Here is a 12,192-nt window from a genome sequence, read left to right as displayed (position 1 = left end):
ATACCACACTCGTAACATTTGCAATTCTCCAGTCCTCTGGCACCACACCTGTGTCTAAGAAGGATTGGAAAATTATGGCCAAAACCTTCGCAATTTCCACCCTTACTTCCCTAAGTATCCTTGGATGCATCTCATCCGGTCCTAGTGACTTATCATCTTTAGGTACAGCCAGCATATCTAATACCTCCGCTTTATCAATTTTTAGCCCATTCAGTGTCTCAACTACCTCCTTTTTCACCATGACTTGGGCAACATCTTCTTCCTTGGTAAAGACTGGGCCTGTGTGAACAGAACAACCAACTGCGTATCTCCTTAAGCAATCGGATTGAAGGATTGTGAAATAAATATCACAAGGATTGAGAAGGAAGTGTAAATCAGACTGGGTGAATTCAATGGCAAATCAGGTACAGAAAGAGAAATAAAGTGGGGAAAAAGATTGGATTGAAAGAGAAAAGAAAGATATTTGGAAAAGTAAAAAGTTGAACATTTTTAAAATCTCTGACAATTAAAACCTGAATAAAACTTTTGACAGTTAAGCTTCAATGCCAGAGAAATTGTCTAGCAGTAATTAACACATTATATTTACAGGCTACTTAGACTGAAATAGACCAGACTTGACATTCTGGGTGAGTTTCGTTCATGTCTACTAGGCAAACAGAGCAACTTCATGCCATTCAAAGCATTTCAATGGTAAGAAAGACAGCGAGATCCCGCTTTCGTGAAGCTAACAGCAAAACATCGCAACTCGGACAGCAACATCTGGATTTTGGGTATAATTGCGCATCTGCCCCTTGCCTGAAGTTGCTGTGCCTTTTGTGCATGAACAATGATTAGCGCCATCAGCCTAACTGTTATTTTGGCAACAAATTATTCCCGGACAAGGTTATATCCGTTTGCAACTTCAATGCCGACAAGTTAAATGGTTGGATCATTTACCACAACATGCATTCCATATCCACCCACCATATCCTCCCACAATCTAACAGAAATAAGGTGAATAAAATCAATCTGCTCAGCTAACTTGTAATTATAATATTCTTATTTTACATGAAGTTTGGAATTAGAACAATTAGAAATTATCACCATATTCTTCAAGAAAAATCTAAAATGAAACGTTTTCTCATTTTTATCAGAAGCATTTTTAGAGAACTAGGACATGTCATTGTTAAGAAAATATTTTGCCACTAATTTTCACTGCTGCCCAATTACGTCAAGTTCTATGGTGTACCTTCAATATTGCACAATCAGAATAGGTTCCAATTTCACAAAGCATTTAACTGCCTCATTCTCAGTATTTTAAGTTTGCTAACTATCTAGAAAATCAACCTTCCTAATCTCTATTCTATTGAATCTTCACCCAAGACAAACAATTTTGAAGAAAATATTTTAATAAAAAGATGTAAATGTAAGTATTGGGTCAGTCTTATCACTTGTAAGTTATAATAGGAAAAGGGCATTAGTCCATTTCAGTGTTTACCCTCCACATGAGCAAATAGTTCTGATCGCATTGACTCGCTCTCTTCCCATATTCCTTCAATCCCTATGCCTTTAGAGTCATAGAGAGATACAGCACTGAAATAGGCCCTTCGGCCCACCGAGGCTGTACCGACCATCAACCACCCATTTATACTAATCCTACATTAATCCCATATTCCCTACCACATCCCCACCTTCCCTCAATTCTCCTACCACCTACCTATACTAGGGTCAATTTCTTCTTCTTTGGCCTCCTTATCTCGAGAGACAATGGATACAAGCCTGGAGGTGGTCAGTGGTTTGTGAAGCAGCACCTGGAGTGGCTATAAAGGCCAATTCTAGAGTGACAGGCTCTTCCACAGGTGCTGCAGAGAAATTTGTTTGTCGGGGCTGTTGCACAGTTGGCTCTCCCCTTGCGCCTCTGTCTTTTTTCCTGCCAACTACTAAGTCTCTTCGACTCGCCACATTTTAGCCCCGTCTTTATAGCTGCCCGCCAGCTCTGGCGAACGCTGGCAACTGACTCCCACGACTTGTGATCAACGTCACAGGATTTCATGTCGCGTTTGCAGACGTCTTTAAAGCGGAGACATGGACGGCTGGTGGGTCTGATACCAGTGGCGAGCTCGCTGTACAATGTGTCTTTGGGGATCCTGCCATCTTCCATGTGGCTTACATGGCCAAGCCATCTCAAGCGCCGCTGACTCAGTAGTGTGTACAAGCTGGGGATGTTGTCCGCCTCGAGGACTTCTGTGTTGGAGATACGGTCCTGCCACCTGATGCCAAGTATTCTCCGGAGGCAGCGAAGATGGAATGAATTGAGACGTTGCTCTTGGCTGACATACGTTGTCCAGGCCTCGCTGCCATAGAGCAAGGTACTGAGGACACAGGCCTGATACACTCGGACTTTTGTGTTCCGTGTCAGTGCGCCATTTTCCCACACTCTCTTGGCCAGTCTGGACATAGCATTGGAAGCCTTTCCCATGCGCTTGTTGATTTCTGCATCTAGAGACAGGTTACTGGTGATAGTTGAGCCTCGGTAGGTGAACTCTTGAACCACTTCCAGAGCGTGGTCGCCATTATTGATGGATGGAGCATTTCTGACGTCCTGCCCCATGATGTTCATTTTCTTGAGGCTGATGGTTAGGCCAAATTCATTGCAGGCAGCCGCAAACCTGTCGATGAGACTCTGCAGGCACTCTTCAGTGTGAGATGTTAAAGCAGCATCGTCAGCAAAGAGCAGTTCCCTGATGAGGACTTTCCGTACTTTGGACTTCGCTCTTAGACGGGCAAGGTTGAACAACCTGCCCCCTGATCTTGTGTGGAGGAAAGTTCCTTCTTCAGAGGACTTGAACGCATGTGAAAGTAGCAGGGAGAAGAAAATCCCAAAAAGAGTGGGTGCGAGAACACAGCCCTGTTTCACGCCACTCAGGATAGGAAAGGGCTCTGATGAGGAGCCACCATGTTGAATTGTGCCTTTCATATTGTCATGGAATGAGGTGATGATACTTAGTAGCTTTGGTGGGCATCCAATCTTTTCTAGTAGTCTGAAGAGACCACGTCTGCTGACGAGGTCAAAGGCTTTGGTGAGATCAATGAAAGCACTGTAGAGGAGCATCTGTTGTTCACAGCATTTCTCCTGTATCTGACGAAGGGAGAACAGCATGTCAACGGTCGATCTCTCTGCACGAAAGCCACACTGTGCCTCAGGGTAGACGCGCTCGGCATCATAGTGGGGAAAGTCTTTGCTCGAGTCGCTCTGAACAGGCTCCAGAAGGGTCAATTTACAATGGCCAATTTACCTATCAACCTGTAAGTCTTTGGCCGTGGGAGGAAACCGGAGCACCCGGCGGAAACCCACGTTGTCACAGGGAGAACTTGCAAACTCCGCACAGGCAGTACCCAGAACTGAACCTGGGTCACTGGAGCGGTGAGGCTGCGATGCTAACCACTGCGCCACTGTGCTGCCCACAATCCACCTATCCAATCTAATCTTGAATGTTGACATAAATTCTGCCTCAACAATTAACCCAGCCTCACAACTCTCTGTGTAAAGAAGCATCTCCTGCCCTCTGTTCTCTATCTCTTTCAGTTATTCTTGTATCTGTGGCCATTAGTTCTTAACTCTCAACTACTGGAAGCAGTCTGCTTCTAACCTGTCCTACCTTTACATAATTCTAAAAATTCCTATTATACTGGCCTATAATCTGCAACGTAGTAACAAAAAAAAAAACTTTCTTTTGTAGCTTTTTGATGACGGTCAGCAGTAATGTAAGGGATTCCCACCAAGAAAAATCCAGTAGAATCCTAACCCCTTCAGGTATCTCAACCGATCTTCTCTTGGAGGAGAATTTGATGGGCCTCAGCTATTAGAGCCTGATTATCATGTAGCAAAATAGGAACAAGTTCACTATGGAGAAGGACAATGTAGGTGTAGAGATCAGGGAGGGGGATTGTGATATACCTGGACAAATTAGCATTGAAAGGGAGGAAGTATTAGCTATTTTAGCAGGCTTAAAGTTGGATAAATCCCCAGGCCCAGATGAGATGTATCCCAGGCTGCAATGTGAGGCAAGGGAGGAGATTGTAGGGGCTCTGACACAAATTTTCAAATCCTCTCTGGCCACAGTAGAGGTACCAGAGGACTGGAGGACAGCGAATGTGGTACCATTATTCAAGAAGGATAGCAGGGATAAACCAGGTAATTACAGGCCAGTGAGTCTAATGTCAGTGGTAGGGAAACTATTGGAAAAAATTCTGAGAGACAGGATTAATCTCCATTTGGAGAGGCAGGGATTAATCAGGGGTAGTCAGCATGGCTTTGTCAGGGGGAGATCGTGTCTAACAAAGTTGATTGAATTTTTCGAGGAGGTGACTAGATGTGTAGATGAGGGTAAAGTTGTTCATGTAGTCTACATGGATTTCAGTAAGGCTTTTGATAAGGTCCTGCATGGGAGATTGGTTAAGTAGGTAAGAGCCCATGGGATCCAGAGCAATTTGGCAAACTGGATCCAAAATTGGCTTAGTGGAAGGAGGCAGGGGGTGATAGTTAAGGGTTGTTTTTGTGAGTGGAGGCCTGTGACCAGTGGTGTACTACAGGGATCGGTGCAGGGACCCTTACTGTTTGTAGTGTACATTAATGATTTAGACGTGAATATAGGAGGTATGATCAGTAAATTCGCAAATGATGAAAATTGGTGGTGTCATAAATAGAGAGGAGGAAAGCCTTAGATTACAGGATGATATAGTTGGGCTGGTACAATGGGCGTTGCAGTGGCAGATGGCATTTAATCCTGAGAAGTGTGAAGTGAATCATTTTGGGAGGAGTAACAAGGCAAGGGAATATACAATGGATGGTAGGACCTTAGGAAGTACAGAGGGTCAGAGGGACCTTGGTGTACTTGTCCATAGATCACTGAAGGCAGCAGCACAGGTAGTTAAGGTGGTTAGAAAGGCATATGGGATACTTGCCTTTATTAGCCGAAGCATAGAATATAAGAGTAGGGAGGTTATGATCGAGCTGTATAAAATTCTAGTTAGGCTACAGCTGGAGTACTGTGTACAGTTCTGGGCACCACACTATAGCAAGGATGTGATTGCACTGGAGAGGGTGCAGAGGAGATTCACCAGGATGTTGCCTGGGCTGGGGCATTTCAGTTATGAAGAGAGACTGGATAGACTAGGTTTGTTTTCCTTGGAGCAAAGAAGGCTGAGGGGGTACCTGATTGAGGTATACAAAATTATGAGGGGCATTGATAGGATAGATAGGAAGAAACTTTTTCCCTTAGCGGAGGTGTCAATAACCAGAGGGCATTCATTTTAAGGTAAGGAGCAGGAGGTTTAGAGGGGATTTGAGGAAAACATTTTTCACCCAGAGGGCGGTTGGAATCTGGAACACACTGTCTGAAGGGGTGGTAGAGGCAGGAACCTTCACAACATTTAAGAAGTATTTAGATGAGCACTTGAAACACCATAGCATACAAGGCTATGGGCCAAGTGCAGGAAAATGGAATTAGAATAGATGGGTGCTTGATGGTTGGTGCAGACGTGATGGGCCGAAGGGCCTGTTCCTGTGCTGTATAACTCTATGACTCTAAGTACAAGGCCGTTCAACTCCTTGGGTTTGTTTTGAGCACAACACCCAGGGTGGGAGGAGAAAAAGAAAATAACTATCAGGTAGACCCATCCTGCCTCACAGTACAAAACTTCCATAATCCAATATAAAATGCTATTAACATGGATGAGAAGTTAATGGTTCAGATTATCCATCCCCTCCTGGTTGAACAGAAGCAGTGATTGAGAGTGGAAGACAATTTTTTGAAAAAAAATAAAAGTGAAATGAATCAACTGATTGAGTGAACGGCTCGTCTTTTACACCCTCTCGACACTTGGATTTTGCGTAATTGTTTAGTTTTGTGTTTTAAATTTTTGTGTGTTCCTCCGCCCATCTCCCTCTTACTAACTTCCAGGAGCTTTTTAAGATTTGAATGCAAGCAGGACTGGAATTGTTTTTGTTCTGGCCAAAAACTGGAGGTTGAGGCCCTATAATTCAAACTGGGAGCTAAATCAGAATTATAGTTATAATGAAATATGATCCACGTGCAGTTTTGACAGAAGGCTTTATACAGTGCAGATGCTGGGCTTACAGAGATTCCCTTAGTGTAAATTCTTAGGGGCGCATAGCATGCAGGCTGTGCCTTCCTGGCTGCAGTAATCTGTGCTGCGCTATGAATGGCATGTAGTGTGGGAAAAGAGATATTACCATGGTACCAGTGAGGCGCCTGCTTCCAACACAGAGTGGGATAGCTTCGCTTAAGCTACAGTAAAATGCCTGAGGTTATGGGGCCATGACAGCTGGTGGTACACCACTTGCGGAATCCCTCTTGCCCAGCACCACCATGGGTTACTGAGATGAGCAAACTGTAATCGAAGCTCCAATGGAAATTTTAAGTGAGTCGAAAGAGCCTGTTAGAGTCGCTTGGTCACTGAAAGCCTTTACCTGGACTGCAGAAATTAAAGCTAGTTAGTAAAAAAAAAAGACTTGCGTTTCTATAGTGCCTTTGATGATCTTAGGATATCTCAAAGCGCTTTACAGCTAATGAAGTACTTTTGAAGCATATGCACTGCCGGAATGTAGGAAACTCATTGGCCTATGTGCACACAGCAAGCTCCCACAAACAGCAATGTGATAATGACCAGATAATCTGGTTTTGCGATATTGCTTGAGGGATAAATATTGGTCAAAATACCAGGGATAACTCCCCTGCTCATCTTCAAAATAGTGCCACATGATCTTTTATGTCTATTTGAGAGGGTCGCTCGGTCTTGGTTTAACATCTCAATCGGAAAATAGCATCTCTGATGGTGCAGTGCACTCTCAGTGAACTGAGTGTGTCAGCCTGAATTTTGTGCTCAGGTCTCTGATGTGAGACTTGAACCCACATCCTTCTGACTCAGAGGCGAGCATTCTACTAGTGAGTGAGCAACTAATGCTGATCTCAATCAAGCCTTCCTTTTCCTGTAAATAAAGCTGACTCTGAAGCTGTTGCAACATATACCAAGAAAAATGTCATCCCAGGAAAATAAATTCCAGAACATGGGTCTAATCATTTTACTCAATAACTTCTCATTCAACATGTGCACTTGCACATAATTCATTCACAAACAGATTTGCTACTGCAGCTGCTCTTGATGCTTTTATAAAAAAAGATCATGTGGGACTGGACAGTAGTTCCCTCTTCATTTCTGCTCTCTGGATCTGAATTCAGCCGAGGTTCACGCTCTTTCTGCTGATTGCAAGGGTCCTACATAGAGTTGCCAACCCTCCAGGATAGTCATGGAGTCATAGATTCATTACAGCACAGGGGGAGGCCACCTGCCCGTTGAGTCCATGCTGGCTCTCTGTAGAGCAATCCAGTCAGTCCCATTTCCCACTTTAACCCCTGCAAGTTTATTTCCCTCAAGTGCCCATCCAATTTCCTTAATGGTCTCCACTTCCAGCACCTTTGAAGGTTCATCTCCAGGAAGCTGCTGGGAGCAATACCTGGGGGGAGAAAATCATAATGGCATTAGAAAAGGCAGTTTGACTGGCAGTCAAGAATCACCCAATCGAATAATGAAGTCTGTTTGCTTACCGATTGGCGTAGGAAGGTGATAAGAGGTGAGAACGAGCGTGTCAGGCAACCTGTTGTGTGTGTGTGTGTGTGGTGGTAAGAGATTGTTGGAGGGATTAGGTCATGTGATGAAACCTCCAGGAATATATCAGTCAGAGTTGGCAACCCTGGTCCCTGGTCCTACACAAAGTGACTAGGTAACTTTAGTCTAATTCTTAGTGATACAACACAAAACAGCCCACAATTCCATACAAATTGGCGTTCTCAGTCAGAGAGGCTATAAGAAGAGCAGTAACTCTAATCCAATGCAGCAGAAGTCGCTCCTCAATCCTCCGTAATGGACACATTCTTGGCACAGTGCAGTGAGCTTTACTCGCAATTCCTCGCATTATACTTGACTCTGGAGTGCTCATGATGACAGCAAGTACATTCGTTCCCCTGCACAAACAACAATGACAACTACAACTTACATTTATACTGTGCCTTTAATGTTGTAATACGTCCCATGATGCTTCACAGGCAAGTTAAACACAAATTTGACATTGAGCCATATAAGGAGATATTGGGTCAGGTGACCCAACACTTGATCAACTTGGCTTACATCAGCTGACAATTTCACTGCAGCCAACCGGAAACTCAGCATATCAAAATGTGCCAGGGAGCGATCAGAATAAACAAATTTACTATTTTCATGGGAGCATAAAAGTTGCATTTTGTGCCCACGGCCCAGGGTTTTGACGAGGCCACAGTACCTTGTTATCCATTAAAATGTGCTCAATCAAAAATGAATTCTGCCCTGTGTGCAACACCAACTGAATTTTTAACTGCAAGCACTGCAGGGAACGCTCACACTGCCCACAGGAAAATACTTTTGGATCAGATAATAAATATGATTGGCTCCAAAGTGGCTGACTAAGTTAATATTGGAATGATAGCCAAACAAGCACAGTAGAAGCTATAGTCAGAGCCCTGCTTGCCTAATACAGTAGCTCATTTGTCAGGCATAAACTTTACTTTCAAAGTACTGCAATTGCTGTTAACACTCGGTTGTTTGAAAAGCTTGCTGTGTGATCAGGACTGGAGCTGAGGAAGCAGATGGGGATGATATCTTGGTTTAGGGTTGTCAACTCTGGCTGGATGTATTCCTGCGGGATTCATCACCTGCCTCCATACAGGCCTCCCTCACATTCCCGCCATCGATCGCCCAACATGTGATTTTTCTCCCAGATTATTTGCAACAGTGCCCTGGAGATTAGTCTTTAATTCCTGGAGACTCCAGAGCAATCCTGGAGGGTTGACAACTCTAATCTGGTTGAATCTCTATATAACTGTAATTATGTAGTCAGATTTGGTTTATGGGGCACCAGTAAATTTACTTATTGTCAAAGGGTGTAGGAAAGTCATGAATCTACCAATTCATTATCAAGCCGAAGCAAGCAGCTTTTGCAAAAGGGACATTTCTTGGTGCAGCACAGTGTAAGTCCTTGACTCAACAGGGTCACAGGCTTGACACTAAGGCGAGAAAGCAATGGGAATAGGTTGTGCAATTCCTAAACAATGCTGTGAGCTGACTGGCTTGGCTTCATTCTTACTTTTGCTGACATGTTAATATGTTCATTTAATTAGAAACAAAATGTTTCAAGTGGATTATGAATCACTGGCCTGTTCTGTCCTTACCCAGTTACTGATTATGTATGCATCAAGAAAAAGGTTGCTTTGTGTAACACTAAGGGGTCTGAAAGCTATATTAGTGGCACAGTCAGATCCAAGCAGCACTGATCCAGAACTCCTAAAGTTCTGTGCAGAAAAATTACTCCTTAAAACATTGGTCCCATTATTTCTTTAAGCATATTGTGCTGTAACAATTCTGTGATTCTGTACACAGATCTAAGTTATCCAGCAGAGTAAGGGGAGGAAATATACATGATCCACCCAAGGAATACCATCAACAACTTAGAGACCATGGGCTGGATTTTCAATCTGGGGTCAGGAACCTGATGCCTGGAACACTTCTGGGTCCTGACCCATGCCACTTCTGCATCGCTAATGCAATGCTATTTTTATATACAAAGCTCCTAATTGGGCCGAAGCCAAGCTCAGCACCCAATTGGTGATACCGGTTACTGCCTGGATGCGAGAACTGGCTCAGGAGGGTGAATCTCAAAGGCAGAGGGCAGTCATGACTGGGCTTACTGTTGCCTTGCAGAATGGAGCAGAGGGCCAGCCACCTCACGGACCAAACAAGTGTCCAAAAGGTCAGTCATTTTTGTTGATCCGCTCTGCTCAAGCGATGGCAACTTTGTTCCACCACTTCAGCACCTCAGTTAGAACTTCCCTTTCTTCTCAAAAGTTTAATAAATCAGCAGCAACAATACATAGTGGTTAGCACCGCAGCCTCACAGCTCCAGCGACCTGGGTTCTGCCTGTGCGGAGTTTGCAAGTTCTCCCTGTGACCGCGTGGGTTTCCGCTGGGTGCTCCGGTTTCCTCCCACAGCTTGCAGGTTGATAGGTAAATTGGCCACTGTAAATTGCCCCTAGTGTAGGTAGGTGGTAGGAGAATTCAGGGAAGGTGGGGATGTGGTAGGGAATATGGGATTAATGTAGGATTGGTATAAATGGGTGGTTGATGGTCAGCACAGACTCGGTAGACCGAAGGGCCTGTTTCAGTGCTGTATCTCTCTATAACTCTATACTGCTATGCTCTCGACAGCTGTACTCTGTGCCCCAGACTGTTTGCTCTTCCTATTCTCAGCATTGAAACTGTCTTCCTGTCTCTCCCCAGCCCGTTAACAAGCTCTTCAAGGAGCTTCACAGGCAGTTAATTGGAGGCATCCGGGTTGCCGGTTGCCCCCACCCCCACCCTAACTGCCCTTGCTTGAAAATTGCAGCATGTTCCTGGGGCATCAGAAAAAATGACATGCTATCTGGGAGCGCGATTTTGAAAGCACAGCTGGCTCCTGACCTCACCACCACCACCACCCACCCCCCCCACCCCACCCCACGGCAACTGAAAACCCAACCCCACCTATCTGACTTCTCACAGAAGTAGCACATTGGGAACACAAGCCTATGTTCTCATTATTGCTGCTCCAATTATTGATAAAATATTTGCCTTCTATAATCTTAATGCCAACTAAACTCAGCATTTAAAGAGAGTGTCCTAGGGTCGTGGTGTGCGAAGGAAGACCCAGAACTTCTGCATTCCACAGATGATAGTAAAATGGGAGACGTAGTAAATAACTCTCAGGACCAAAGGAGGTTGCAAGGGAATATTGATAAGATGGTGAAATGGGCAAAAAGCTGTCAGTTAATGTGAAATGGTACGTTTTAGTGAAAAAGAATCAAAGTAATAATTATACTGTGAATGAGAGAAAGCTGGATGATGTGGAACAGCAGAGGGATTTTCGAGTTCACATTCATAAGACATTCCAAGAAGTGCCTCATCTGGATAAGACCATACAAAAGCTAACAGAATATTGAGTTTTTGGCAAGAGGTAAGGGGGAGGAGAGGGAGGGCGGGTTGGGACGGTGTAATTGGCCTTCATATTCCTTGGCAACGGAGGAATTGAAACTATAAATACCAGCAAGATTCTCACTCATTATCTAGCCACTGATCCTTAATGCAAGTGCACTTTTGTCAATGTTAAGTGCTCTGCCTTCTCTTTGAGGCAAAAATTTTGTGTAGGCTCACAAATAAAAAGGGACCAGTTTTGACAGGATACTGGTAGGTTGCCACTCTGACTTAGATACAATATCTTGCCACCTGATCTCCCACAATCAAGTAGCCTGTGCAGACACACATGGGGAACAGTCACTTGAGGGGTTTCCAGCTGCCCTTGGGAGAAAAAAACCCAGATTTCTTTTTATACAACAGATTATCACTAGCACCAAGAGCAGACTCTAAATTTGCTCTCTAACAATTAACCAAACTTATAACCTTTGGCATTTTAAACACAGAAGCTGGATCGTCCCTACCAAAAAATTGTTTGTCAGAAATGAAAAGGCCAGAATTCAGCACTCACAAGAACATGTTTTTGGATGACTCCCAAATGCAAGAGTTTCAAGACTTCTTTAAACTTTTACAAAGTTACAAATTATTTACAGCACAGAAATAGGCCATTCAGCCCAACAGCTCAATGCTAGTGTTTATATTCCACATAAACATCCTCCTACCCTCCTTCCGCTATCCTCATCAACATGTCATTCTATTTTTTTCTCCCTCATGTATTTAACTAGCTGCCCCTAAATGCATCAATGCTACCTTCCTTAACTACTCCTTGTGGTAGCAAGTTCCACACTCTAACCACTCTCTGGGTAAAGACGTTTCTACTGAATTCCCTATTGAATTTATCAGTGACTATCTTATATTTATGGCACCTCGTTCTGGTCTCACCCACAAGTGGTAACACCTTTACATCTAGTTTGACAGCATCTGTGGATAGAGAAGCAGAGTTAACATTTCAGGTCAGTGACTCTTCATCAGAATTGGCAAATGTTAGAAATGTAATAGGTTTTAAGCAAATAAAGCGGGGATGGGGCAAGAGATAACAAAAGGCAAGGTGTTGGTAGGACAGAGGGTCACAGATAATAACTGATCGGAAGGTCA

General features: G+C 43.9%; 2 protein-coding genes across 8 annotated transcripts in view; one reads left to right on the top strand and one right to left on the bottom strand.

Moving 5' to 3' along the window:
• LOC137383282 (uncharacterized protein C7orf50 homolog) overlaps positions 1-12,192 on the bottom strand; it is a 393,434-nt gene that overhangs the window by 82,096 nt on the left and 299,146 nt on the right. The window lies entirely within an intron of this gene.
• Positions 1-12,192, top strand: part of gpr146 (G protein-coupled receptor 146) — an 89,459-nt gene that overhangs the window by 48,709 nt on the left and 28,558 nt on the right. For 2 of the 5 annotated variants that reach the window (XM_068055847.1, XM_068055843.1), the window contains exon 3: positions 9,659-9,841. The exons of the other annotated variants lie outside the window; for them this stretch is intronic. The gene's annotated coding sequence lies outside the window, so the exon portion shown is untranslated. The remainder of the gene's footprint in view (positions 1-9,658; positions 9,842-12,192) is intronic. 5 annotated transcript variants of the gene reach the window in all.

This window comes from Heterodontus francisci, chromosome 24, assembly GCF_036365525.1.
Source record: "Heterodontus francisci isolate sHetFra1 chromosome 24, sHetFra1.hap1, whole genome shotgun sequence".
NCBI classification, from domain to species: domain Eukaryota; kingdom Metazoa; phylum Chordata; class Chondrichthyes; order Heterodontiformes; family Heterodontidae; genus Heterodontus; species Heterodontus francisci.
Note: the sequence above shows the minus strand (reverse complement) of the source record. Positions and strands in the feature narration are given on the sequence as shown.